This window comes from Gavia stellata, chromosome Z, assembly GCF_030936135.1.
Source record: "Gavia stellata isolate bGavSte3 chromosome Z, bGavSte3.hap2, whole genome shotgun sequence".
Lineage (NCBI taxonomy): Eukaryota > Metazoa > Chordata > Aves > Gaviiformes > Gaviidae > Gavia > Gavia stellata.
Window position 1 is genome coordinate 50,225,082 of NC_082637.1, and position 14,096 is coordinate 50,239,177.

A 14,096-nucleotide genomic window follows, 5' to 3' on the forward strand; every position below is an offset into this window, starting at 1 on the left:
ATGCTGACTTTTTTCACTAGGGAGGGTTCTTTTAGGAAAATGAAATTGCTTTCAAGGACAGATTTGTTCTGATGATCTGTGTGTTTAAAATGTTTATTTTGCTTTTTTTTTTTAAAGCTAAGACCCTTTTAAAGTGTATGGTTTTTACACTTTACAAATGACATATTTTGAAACTTTGTTAAGATATAACTGAAAAGTGAGAACCTTCAAAATAAACAATGTTTTGTGAATAATAATAATAAAAAGATAATTTTAATTACTCTATTTTGGTGTATTTTCCACACTGTCAGTTCATGAACTTTTCAAGATTTTAACTTCTGCTTCTGTTCCTGGCCAGAGCATTTCTTGAGGTTTCAAAATCTTAGTGCTATTGGCATGCAGTGGTGCTACTGGAAAATTTAGTTGTTCATGACTTTAATAGCATATAGGGCATTAAATTCTTGAAGAGAGGACAGGAGAGTTACACAATGCAACATTTTAGATTTCCACTAGGGAAAGGGAAACCAAAGGGAGAATCCAGAGGTTCAAAGATGAAGAAAAAAAAGATTTTATCAGTTTAATTTTGGATGGACTGGAGAGAAAGTTTGAGTGTGAAGAGTACAACCTGGGGGGGACTTGTCATATATAAAATGGACAACAATGAGTATTTTAGCTGACGTTTTTTGGGGTTTAAAAAAAAAATCCTGCAGTAAGCCAAATTATAAGTGCTTGATACTGGAGAATAAGTTTTCCTATAAGCAAGTTGCTATCAGACTGCAGGTTGTGTGAACTCTTGCACATCCTTCTGCAGCTCTTGCTAATAGCTGCCACCAAAAGGAGAAGCTGGAATGGGCTCTTCTTCTCTAGCAGTACAAGTGTTGCATATAAAGGATAGGGAAAGTAGATAAACTAAAACCAGTCCCACCCTGGACACTGCCTTTGAAATGGAGTAATTACTTTAGCAGCATGAAGAACAAACATTATGGTGGTAATTCAGCCCTTCAGTCTGGGCCTCCTGCAAGAGCAGCAGTCCTCCTCCTGCCTCTGGGTGGTCTCTAGCTGTTCTCTGCCTGACTGCATCGACTTTTTGTGATCAATCCATTAATCACTGCATACGCTGTACGATATTCACATCACCCTGAGGGGGAGCACAGCTTTTTCCAAGAGGCACTTTGGAGGGGGCTCACATTTCAAGTGAGGTGCCCTGGTGCCAATAAGCTCTGGTATGGAATGACATCAAACAAACAAGGGATTTCCTTGGAGTGTGTCCTGGAAACTTGAGGAGTCCTTGATGGCATCTGACATCCCATTTGCCTTTATGTTAACATTTTGATGACATCTTGCCTGGCTGTACCTTTATACAATTATAAGCCATGGATTTTGGGCTGTCTGAAAGAGATTAAACTGTTTTCCAACCAGCTGCCACAGTCTGATGCTTGGCATATGGGTAATGGATAGAGTTACCAATTTGAAAATGTGTGGAAAATTAGTAAATACCTTTCATGAAAAACAGTGTAGAGATATCGGTGAAATTGCTCAGAAAACTAGGAAACAATCACTGTATTCTGGTAACCATGAATTTTTTTTCCAGAGGAACACTTGCTTCTTGTTTTCAATTTCAATTTCCTGTGCATATACCACATATAAAAGCTCCTATTGTCACCAGCATCAGGAAAAAAAAAAAAGCTGTTGCAGATGCTTAAGGCCAGACCTTCACCTTGTGTAACTGTTGAACTGTCTCTCAAACCAGCAGAGTGCCACCGCTTCACATGAAACCAAGGTCTGCCACACAGTCAAGAGCTATTCCTGCTCTCAGAAGGGTTTTGTGGTCAATATGAGTGTGCCGGTTGTTTAAAGTACGGGTATGGCTCTCCCTTAGCTGGTATTATGGCACTTCCAGCAGTCCTTTCCCAAAGCCATTCTGGTGCAACAGCCATGAATGCAGGGTCTGGTGCCCCAGTCATGACTGCAGGGTCTGGTGCCCCTTTCCAGCAGACCCCTTGCCTGTGCTGGTGTTTTCTGGGGATGGAAGGGGGGAGCTCTGCATGCTTTGGAAAGCATGATTGCCCTCCTCGAGGTGAGCTTGCGGGGCGGCTGTTGTGGGCAGTAGGATGAGACTGCCGGGAAGCAGGCATGCCAGGTGGAATGCTGCGTCCCGCTCTGGCACAGGGACAACCCTTCTCAGATGCTGCCTTGCAGTATCTGTTGGTGTCTTCTGAAGGACTTACAATCCTGGTTCAAAAAACTCAGTCAAGTTCAGAAAAGTGCTGTTCTACTCCAAAACTGGGCCGCCGACTGGAAGAGCAAACTGAAAATATTAGAGTTCAGAGGGATGGTTTCTATTAAGGCTGTAAGCGGTCTGTTGTACAAAGGCTTAGGAGAATTATCTATGCCTGTCGAGCAGCGCAAACAGGTGATAATTTGCAGCACTTTTAGGCTGTGCAAGTGACTGTATTACTGAGCGTGCTGTGACCCAGTTAGGGAAAACATGATCTCTGATACCTGGTGGTAGTTCAGGCAGTTCAGCACTTCAGTATGAGCAATATTTCTCTTTCCCTAATAAAACATGAGTTGGGATTTACAGCTTTTCCAAGGCTTCCCCTCCATACTTTATTTCCAAAGTATTGTTTGAAGGTAATTGCCCACACAATGTCTGGAGAAGTGACAATGTTTTATTACCTTATAAGAGAGGACGGAGATAAAAATATGCTGGATGTCTGTTAGAAGACCATCTAAACCAGAGCTTTGTTCCTGTGTACCTCCCCAAGAGGTATCCTGCGTTATGACCATGATATTTTCACTTGACGCTTCTTTGTGACCTCTTCATTTGCAGGCAGGTCTGAGTCAAAGCCTTGGAGCTGAGCATATTTGACATTTAGGAAATCCAAAGTTAATCGGCTTGAACGAAACCATAACTGGAGCAGTTGAAGCAATACTCCTGGTCTGTGCTTCTTCCTTCCCAAAGACATTGGAAAGCTAACAAAGAAATTGGACAAAACAAAAGGAAGAAGACTGCCTCATTGGAGGAGAACGAGCGGTGAGATGTGAGAAGGTATTTAGCCCATGCAGATCTGCCTTGGCGATGATGCCTCGCGTGCTCTGGAAATGCAGGTTACAGTTCATAGACCGCAGGTGAGCCCATGCTGTGCATGTGAGTAGGTAAAACATCCCTGCTGAAAGCACAGCATCCTGGATGCTCCCCCCCATCCAGGGATGTGGGATACAGCTGCACCTTTGGGATCAGGCTCCTGTGCAGTGGGGTGAGGTCTGGCAGTCCACAGCCCAGAGCCAAAATCCTTGGCCATGCTCCTGATGGCTCGCAGAACTGAAAAGCAGACCACAGCGGGATATCAATTTTAGGAATGTAGAAGTTGCCTCACCAGTTACCAAAGTTGTATCTCAGACACTGATTAAAAATATTCTTTGTGTAGGTTGAAATAATGACACCACATTGTACTGAATGGAGGGAGAGAGGGAAGAAGTAATTGGATTTATTTTCAGCAGACATTGTTGAAAGGGACCCAACATGAATAGAGATGGTGTTTTCTTTTTAACAGTTTCGCAGTTAAATTAGACTAAACTTAGATAATGAAGGTATTGCTTTTATATTTGGGGTGTACAAAATCTTTCCATTATTAACATTTAAAAATAGAAAATGGCATCAAAACATTGATTTGGGCATGATACTACTTGCTCTGGAATTTTGCCATTTACTTCAATGGGAACTGTTCCTTTAATGAAAGTAGAGACTTTAGAATAAATACTTAATAAAAAATTCTGAAATATTAACTATTATAAATGTCCTATTGTTAAGATAGCTGCAGAAAAGGCCTGTGGTGTGTTGAAAGGACTCAATAAAGAGATCTGAAGTAGAACAAATGAATAAAAGAAAAGGCAGAGTCTGTTGAAGCACAGGGGGACTCTGAAACTTCCCTCCTAAGACAGATGGACACATAACACACTAAAATGTTTTTTATTAACTCTTGTGTCTGAGAAACCTATCTTTAAAACAAACTTTTCTGCAAACTCTTTATACAGGATTATGATATGCCTGCCTCTGATTCTCATTTCAACTGTAAATTAAGTGTAATTGTAGCGATCTTCTTGTAAAATGTACGTGAAAGTGGAATGAGACTTGTGGTTTCTGCTATTGCAAAATTTCCTCAACATTTATTAACTCTGTAGTGTATTTTACCAAGGCCTTTCATTCATTACTATCTGAATTAATGGCAAAGTGTTACACATACTGATTCAATAGTGGTTAAGGGGTCATGTATTAGACCTTTTCCATATTGCCAGTCTTTGCTGTATGTCAGTGACTACTGTATGATAGTCAGACTCCTACTAGTTTGCATAAAAGCTGTCTGATAAGACGGTCAAATATGGTAGAAGTGCATTGCTTCAGATTTCGTTTCTGTTGAAGTGACCAGATAGGAAAGCAGCTCTAATCTTTGTAGGTGCTGAAGAAGAAAGTTGTTGTAGGAAGATGCTTGTTCCTCATGTACCCCTGCCCACGGCTTTGACCCTGGGGCACCCTGAGAGCACATGGGGCACAGCAATTTTCACCCGCCTGACCCTGCATCATGTTCTGCTGTATGCAATCCATGACGTTGACTTATGCTATGACCACAAGTGAGAGGTGAATCTGCAATGTATAAAACCTCTGCGGTCTCTCTCCTGAGTGTCTGAGGCTGGATCTGTAGCAGCATTCGCAGTCCAGACGTCACTCGGCTTGCGATGCACTAGCGGCAGCAGCTGCCTGAACTGATCCTTGGCGACTGAAGGGCTGGGCACCTGCACTAGTGGTGGGCTGTCACATTTTTAGCCAGGTTTTTAGTCTCTTCCTTAAAAATTACCATTATGCATTTGTGTATGTCTCAGGGAATGCATAAGGAAAATTGGGGAATGTGGAGCCTAATTAACTTGCCTTTTCAGAGGGAATGAATCTACACGGATTCATTGACTTCACTGGAATTGTTCGTTCTGTTGGAACAGCTGAGGGAAATAACATGGTTGTACGAATCAGCTGAATGAAAAATAAATCCCTGCTGTAGCATGAGCTCCAGGCTGCAAGAGCCAACCAATGCTTGCAGGGCAGCCCATATTTGTTTTTCTGGCACCAAGTGACTCCTGAAAATCCAGATGCCGCAACTCAATTCCCCCTGCTTCTGGAATGAAGTCAAAACCCTCCTTTCAGATTGACAAGGCACTGTTGATTTTGGAGGCTGTCCTGTACATCCCGTACTCCCATGAAGATGAAGCAAATCTTGCCTGTGAAAATCCACAGGATCACTGGGCTCGCATCTGGTGCCGACACCCCCACACAATTGTCACTGACCTCGGAGGGTCACTGAAGTATGGGGATCTATCCATAGGTCCCTTTCCTGGGTGTGGACCTTGGGAGAAATCAGCTATTTTTGTCACTGAAAGAGGAGTCAGGGGTGTTACAGTTGAGGATGCACACATAGAAAAGATGTTCGGTAACTTTAATGGCCTTTTTTACTCAGATTGATGAACTCAAGATTTGTCCTTGTGTGTTTATTTTGTGCCTGAGTGGGCATACTGGGGACTGGAGCGGCTGTGTTGTAGGCGGGGGGCATGCAGACCCTGGGTACTGGGAGTGGGGCCAAAGAGAGAGCGGTGTGGGTCTGTCAAAGGGAAAAAAGTCTGCTGTATCTGGGTACATAGCCCTGTCTGGGACGCCTTTCTCCTCTGCGAAAGTACAGGATACCTTCTCCTGACTACTTCAGGAGGAAAGCAGCTTCTGTTGCCTGGTTAGTTTTTTCAGTCTTTTCAGCTATATCCCTTTTCCTTCACTTGCAACTCACTTTTTTTCCTCTCCTCTTCACAGGCCTCTGTGAATTTCACATAACAAATTGATGTAATTTTTCTTCCATATGTAAAATAGAGGAGAAAATGCTTTCAACTGCTATTATCTGCACTAACTAATGGAAATCTTGCCCTTAAATTCCTAGTAACTGTGATAGTTCTTGACGTTCACAATGCCTGCCCAGGTAGTTTTTGAGAACAGGATATTGCTGTGTTGCGAGTGAATAGGAGTTCCTGGAAAGATGCTGCAGACCCTTAATGGCTGGGCTGACTCAACAGGCAGTGCCTGCAAACATTTCCTTGGATTTAATAATTTTTTAAATCAATCTATTGCCTAGATGCTGCTGCTTGTTCAGTTAGGTATGCAAAAGGAAGAAGGGCAAGTGCATCTTGTTAAAATTCTGCTAACAATAATGCTATCCATAGGCTTTCTGCATTTAGTAATGGGAATAGATGTACCTGCAACTGAAGTTTAAGTAAAACTCAATTTAAAAGCTCATACAAATTAATTGTATGAGTTATGAAATGAAGAGATCTTGTAATTAATTACAAGTTCTTTCTCTGCTGTGTTTAGATAATACTTTTTTGTAGGGTTTGAATGACTCCTGTAAAAAGAGATAAAAGTCGCTAACTGCATTTCTACATGTACATACTTCTGTGTTGTGACTGCAAATACTTTTCCAAGGTTCCTTTTTGCTGGCATTTGAGAAGTACCATTTTTTTAATAGTGTGGCATAGTTCACAAAAAAAGACATTAAGCTGGTGGACGTAATTCACTTGCCCGTGCTTTTAATATTTCTTGTTAAATAAAAACATTCAATCCTCTACAGTTTTAAGAGAGATGAAGATCAGAAATTTTTCACTTTATAGTATTAAGAAAGAGACATTGCTTGTGCAGGGAACACATACATTTTAAAGAGACAAGCAGTGATGACGTAAACCTAGTCATTCACTGCCACTGCTGAACTGAAACCCTGGACCAAAACTCACTGTTTGGTCCTTTAATACGATGTTTGCAGAGGCAACACTGTTTAGCCAGCTAGGCTGCAAAGCAAAAAACAGGTGACCCTGGACCTTCTAAAGCAGTGGGCATGCCTACATGAAGATTGCATCTGTCTGTTCCCAAAGTAGAAGGGGCTGGATCTCCTGAAGAGCCATTTCCTCCTGTTATTTTTCAGTCAAATTTTACATTATGTTCTGATTGAAAGAAGTATTCTGCCTTCTTCACTGAAGTTAATGAATTTGTGCAAAACTTCATTTAACTCTGAAAGCTTCGTAAAAAAACAAACCCAAAAGATTATTCTGAGGACTTGTCAGCGATGCTAGAAACTCAGAGATGACAGTCGGGTACTCACCAGTATGTAAATATAGCCATGTAATTGCGTGAGCTGTGTGAATTGTCTGCAGAGTATTGAAAAATCCCCAAGAAGTGGCCTAAACATACAGATGTCTGCTCTAAAATATCTTTTGAAGTCTAGACTCCTCTGAGCATGTGACACACGTACATTTTGGGGCTAAATCATCGCCACACCGAAATGGGAAGTATTATAGAAGGGATCACATCATTCGCTGGCTATTTTCTTACCTGAAGCAATCTCCTGAGCTCTTCCTGCACAGAAAATACTGGTGGGCATCCACGGGCAGCCCGGGCAGAGGGTCTCTGCTGACTCTGGGATTGCCTCAAACCATCATGCTGGTTGCAGAGCTCCTCCCAACACCCTTGTGTCTGTGAATACTTTGAAATACTGTACCCGGCATGACAAAAGCTCACCTTTTTTCATTCAGGTATACTCAATGAGTGCTATATAGATGTCCTTGTCCCGCTGGACGAGACGGCATTTCTGGGAGCGCAGTGTGCTGGAGTGGGAGCATGCCCGCAGGGCTGGCAGGCAGCAGTGAAATGGGAAGTGCAGAAAGGCTTGTGTTATGATCCCTTTGTACTGGTTTGCAAGAACGATGTGTGTAATTGCCTCTCATCTCGATCTCTTTTGGTTCTAATACCTTTTGTAAGAGGTCGCAGAAAGCTGGAGGCTCCAGTGTTAATTTTATTAAGCCTTTTCTTAGGAGCTGATAGAACTGGGAAAGGCTGATGGCTTTGTTGAACGCTCTGCACCAGGATGCAGAGAGGGTTGTGCAGAGGCCATAAGGAGAAGTGGCCTGGTGTGTCAACAGTCAGTGTGGAAGTGATTAGTGGAAGTGTTGTCTGAGGGGCTTTTTGTCCTCATTCAATAAATGCGGCCAGGTAGCCTAAAGGTAAAGTCTATGCTAACTGAGATGGGTGATTTTGCACAGTCTACCTAAACCTGCCTGTATATTGCTTGGAAACTTCTCTCCTGGGCAGCCAGCAGGATTGTAAAACAGCTTGTGCATCCAAGTCACTTCTCAGACTAAAAGTTCTTCTAGGAAGTGAGAAAACACATATAGTTAGAAGAAAACAATCTGTCATATATGAACTAACAAAAAAATAAGACCAAAGAGCTACAGCTGTGGAGGAAGTTGTATTGAGATATCTCCAAAATCTAAAGTTTCATATCTGAAAGAAAAGAGATGGAAATGAATCCAACCTTGTACACAGCCCGAGGTCTTGGCCTCTCTTCAGCTAAGCAGCATGAAAACATACTGTCCTCCAGTGAGCCAGGAAGCTCCAGGACACAAAGACATTTCAGGTAATCTACAGTCCTTTCAGCGTTACAGTATTTTGTGTAAAACCTAATCTCTGAAACCTTCTTTTTGTTATATGAATTGGTAGGAGGTCTCAAACTCTTCTGGATGAGCTGTTTTTTTTCTTTCCTCTGGAAAGCCACAGATCCAGAAGCTGTTGCATCCATCTACAGGTGCGTTTATTTTCTTTTGTTCTTAATGCATATTCTCTTTGCATTTAAAAGCACAACATCACCTCCAGATCTTTAGAACAAACTCCCTTCTGTGGGAAATGAAAACCTTCCTAACTGGGTTCCCTTCAGATTCCTGCATAGGTCTCTTTTACCTTACCTTTTCCTAATTTCTCCACCAAATGGGTGATGAGTGAGCCTTGCTCTTGTCCAGTGTGTTCCAAGTTGTGGGAGAAACAGCAGTTTATGAAATTCTTAACCCAGAATTGTTAAGCGTGCACCCACATTGCTGTGTACCATGTCAGTTTTGCAGGACCTATACAGACCTTTTACGATTTAGCTATTGCAGCATCCTGCTGGAAAAGGAAAAGAGTATTTGAAGTAACTCCACCTGAGGCACTGAGGTTTTATAGTGAAAAATGACTTCATCAGTTAAACACAGGATCTAAGAGGAAGATGTGCTGGTACATCTATTTAAATGCACACTGTTTCTTGCAGTTTTCCTGTAGCAACTTCAAAGATGCTTTTTTTTTCACTAGGTGAAAGCCTGTAATTTAGCAGTTTCATAACTACTTTGGGTGTTTTGGATGTTGTAAATGTTACTTGATAAACCACACTTGTGGTTTATCATCATATACAGATGATTGCTTACTTGTTCTCTCTCTCTCTTTTTTTTTTTTTTCCTTTCATTTTCTTTCTGTTTCACAGTGGGGGAAAACTGGGACTTTTTACTGTTTATTTTTCCCAGGAAAAATATGGGACCTACCTTGCTTCAGAACAGCTTCCTGTGTTGGAATTTACAGAGATCACCCTATTTTTGGTTGTGCTTTACTGAGTTTGGTTTGTTTTTTTGGTATTGGACCTGTTCAAGTTTTGCACAAATAATGTACTCTAAATTGGGTGAAGAAGGTAAAGGAAAACTAAGTAGAGCTATTGCCTTCTTTCCCAAGGTCTTTACCTGAGATATAGGCTATCACTAACAATAGTTAAGAAAAAAAAGGGTTAATGCTCCTCAGGAGTAGCAAGCTTTACGCTCCGACAGCTGGTGACTGGGTGCTTAAAGCAACAACAAGGTCTATGGCTTCTTGATTTTTGAAGTCTCCTCTTAGAGTGCAAAGACGAATAAAAATAGGGAAAAGGAACTGCTCCCACCTCCTCTCATTTCCTCATCCAGGATGGTCTCTGCTGGCTGGGTTTACGTCCATGGCAGTACCTGGGTACCTACCAGACATGCAGAGTCTAAATATTCGCGACACTTTTTTCAGACTCTGGTGTGCATGGGCAAGCTCTCTCTCCTCACTGATAACAGAGGCTTTCTGGCCACTGCCCAGGACTTTTGGAGGCGGTTGTTTTATGAGACACCTGGTTTCCTGTCCAACGCACTGGCAGACCTCCAGCTCCTGCAATTGCATCCCCAGGATGTGTTTGGAAAGAAAATTCTCACTTTTATTCTGGCGCTGTATTTGCTTTGATTTCTGCTTGTCATTAGGTTTAGTGAATGTGGTGGAAACTTGTCTAATTCTTAATGTCATTTCCTTGTGCATTGGCTCATACCTTTCTGTGATTTTACCTCCCCCATTGGTATTGCAGCTGGACGTCAAGGGCTTCATCTTTGGTTTTCTTGTCCTAGTTAATTTTAAACTCTGCTTTGCTTGCTATTTTTGCTGTGTTGACATCTTTTTAGCATTTCTAGGATAATGCTGAGCAGCAGAAAGTTACTGGTAATGTATAGGTCTTGTTCGTAAAATACAGGTATTGCTGGCTACACCAATCTTTTTATACAGATATTTATATAGATATTTTTATATATACACAGAGAAGAACGCAGCCCTGGTTCACGTCACGTGTAAAGGCTGCTCTGGGGCTGCTGGCCCCTCAGGGAGCTTGCTTTCCACCTCCCAACCTACATGCAGATGGTGATTGCAACCAGGACTTGGTGGCAGGGAAGGGCGATGGCTGGTGCTGATCTGCGTGGGCACTGGTGTTTGTGTGCTGTCTGCGGTGGGGCCATGGCCTTCCCCAAATCTGCAGCAAGCATCAGGAGCACTGCCTCAATGCTGGGTCTCCCATTTGGTGAATCCCCACCACCTTTCCCACTGCTCGGTGTGTTACTGAGTAGATGTGCCCAGTGGTAACCATCAGTGTGATTTCTCTCCATTTGCATAAGTCAGTGACACTTCCCTTTTTTGCATGTTTTAACAATGATTTGACATTTTCCCTGATGTGTTTTTTTCCTCTACACTTAATTAAGGAGCTTTCAGATGGTACAATCAAGTTCTTTTTTAAGCATTACTTCTTTTATTTGATCATCTCCTGCCATTTTTTTGTTTTCCAGCTTCTCAATTGAAATAGATAAATAAAAAATGGAAGGGGAAAATTAATCATTACCTAAGAATGTATTTTAAAATTGAAGTTCTGTGAGACTCAGTGAGTTAAAAATGTTCATTTCTCTAACCAAATGTCGTGCTAGGCTTTCTGTTGAAAGCGGTATAATTAGATTTCCATGGAAAGTATATTTCAATGTTAATGCATCCTTGCAGTGAGAAGCTCTTCAGTGCCTTACACTTCATTACCAAAAGGAAACAAAGACATTTCAGGAAGAATGTATTGTATTAGTACACGGTGCATAGAAATAATGTTGTTCTGTAGCTGAGATAAGACTGAACTCAGGAGTTAAGCTAACTTGCAAACACAAGAACTCAAGAACAAATGAGGCTTTACAGAGTTTTCCCTAGATAAGGCAGGAAAAGGCATGCAGGAAATCTTATGCATCTCCACAGTAGCAGGCATCTGTCCATCTTTCTGAGTTTCAACATCTCTGACACATGCTGTTTCCCAGGAAAAGTGATGTGCCGGAAATGTGTATTGAACTCACAGTAATAAAGTGCTCTGACAAGTCCAGTGAACAAATGAAGCCAATGTTGATGTTTAAACTTGTGGATGTTTAGGGCTTAGATGTATTGCTTTGTCTGCATTAAAAAAAAAAGTTCTAATGCTAATATATTCAGACTAGATTGAGTGCTGAGTTTAAAAATCCTTAATGTGGCCATTTACTGCCTTCCTCATAGCCTTCAGCACATTCTTTATGTCATGTTTAATATCAATACAGGAAGCACATTAAGTAACTATGACAAGTTTCTTAAGTTAGATTTTAGTTGAATCACAAGATAACTTAGATTAAAAGTGCCTTGGAAAATATGCATCGTTATTATTTCCAAATAATAATAATGAGTTTATGCTTGTGCCATTGCAAATGTGATCACTTCTGTGCAGGGAGACAGTGGTTTCCTAATGGGAAGCCTCACTGGTTTCATGGATAGGTCCTTATGGATAGAGTTTTTAGCAAATTTGAGATCCCCTCAGTCTTTGCACCTTCTATCTGGAACTGTGATATTGTCAAGCTTAGAAAACATCCTTAAAAATAAGTTTGTTTGATAGGGCTTAAAACCTTCTTTCTTCCTAAAACCTTACACTTGGAAAACAAAACAAAACATGGGTCCAGTTCTCAAAGATATAATGAATTTATAGAATTGTCTTTTCTTTCTGTGAATGTCTTCCCATTTCATTACAACCCTTCTTTGCACTTGAACAAGACCAAGATTGATTTAATTCATTTATAGGGTCAGGAAAAGAGAGTCTGGTAGTGTGGAGTCTTCAGCTCCCTGTTCTTGCGGTAAAGTTTAGAATGGAAAATTGTCACTACATGGTGATTTTCTCAGTTTTGTTGTGAATAGCATCCGTCAGTCCAAATGTCCCTGCAGCTCTTTTGTTTCTGTGTTTTCATGGGCTCTACAACTCCCCAGGGCTGTCCTTAGGAGTCAGAAAAACACCGTAATCCTCCTAACCTAATGAATGTATTGTTACCAATATATAGTGGAACAACTCCAACTCTCCACACTGAAACTGTTTATAAACATTTACTGATATAAGCTGCTGCTGTTTCTGGTCTCCTTCTTCTGAGTTTTGTAGTAAATGACCAAAGGAACCAGCTATGGAAACGGCACTTGGGTGGGATTTGGGAGATAAAGCTCTGATGAAGCAAGCAGAGCTAGAGAATACCTACAGTGGGATGCATGAGACTCTTCTGTTGCATGAAAATAGTTCAAAAGAGTTGATTTTAGCCCAGGAAGAACAGTCATCAGAGGACCTATGCTTCTGAAGAATACAAATGAGCTAGAGAGGAGGTTTGACTCTGAACATAACATAGTCCCAGAGCTTCCCCTGTTGCGTCTGCAAGGACCACATACTGACTGCTTGAGCTCTAGCGATATAGCTAGCCGGTATTTTATGGTGCAGCTTTTTACTATTAGACTATTATACTTTGTAAAGGTCTGCATGACCAGCAGCAGAAACAAAAACCTGGCCTTAATTTATTATACGCAACTCCGCCCCAGAGGACACGACTGACTTCGTCTTACGCAGCGCTTTAAACACATAAAACCCAATAGCTTCAGCTAGGAGTTACACAAGCCCCCCGAAAAGAGAATCAGGGCTTTCAGACTCACATGCTTTTGGCATAGGATGAGAGGGTGTTCAGTAGGGAAGAGTAGAAACTTTATTGTATGACAAACCAGGCCATCTGGTCCTTTAGATGAGATTATACTCTGGGGGATGTTATTTCCATGGACTCAGCTGCCCTGCAGGCTCAATCAGGTGGCAAGCTGGGTGGGTCCATGGAGAAAACAGGTCATGCCACTATTCTGTGTAAAACTGAAAGGGTAGCGCTAAAAAGAGCAATGTTCCCCCCCTAAAAACAGCTGTTTTATTTAGTCATAGTAACTTAGGTTTGTGTGCCCGTTAACAGTAAAGCAAGGCGGATTGTGGCAAGAGTGGACAAGAATCAGTTAACTTATTTTCCTTTGCTGCAGGATGGAGAGTTTTACAGATTGTTTTAAAAACAGTCAGAGACAGTGCTGCATGCAGCACTGGAAAGTAAAGGGTTCTTTCCTTTAATCTCCTTACCAGGTGCAGTGAAAGCAGCTGCACTTTGGTTTTTTCCATCTTGCCCTGGTGATGACTGTAACCTGCGGTAGAAATGCCCGTGTTTCTATGTCATGCAGTTGTCTCTGTTTCCTTCAGACCCTACTGACCTTGCCTGAGTTTCCAACCTGCAGTTTTCCAACCTTAAAATCCCTTTTTGTATTTCACATACACATACAGCTAAACTGGTTCTGTGAATTCAGAAGAAAATGAAAGGCTTTCACCGCTTCCAGGTCTAGTGACACCAGCATTTTTCTTCATCTTAGAAAAAACTCTTTTGGGACTTTTTGAAGGCATTTTTATGTCACAACAGTATTTGTAAATGAAGCTATCTTACAAGACATTTTGTTATTAATAGGTTTATTAATCTGATGCTTTCTCCCACTCCTACACACTCATAAGAAATGTTAAAATTTTACTCACCTGTCAAGCATTGCAGTCTGAGTACACACGCTTGGCTCAGGAACTGAGTAGTTG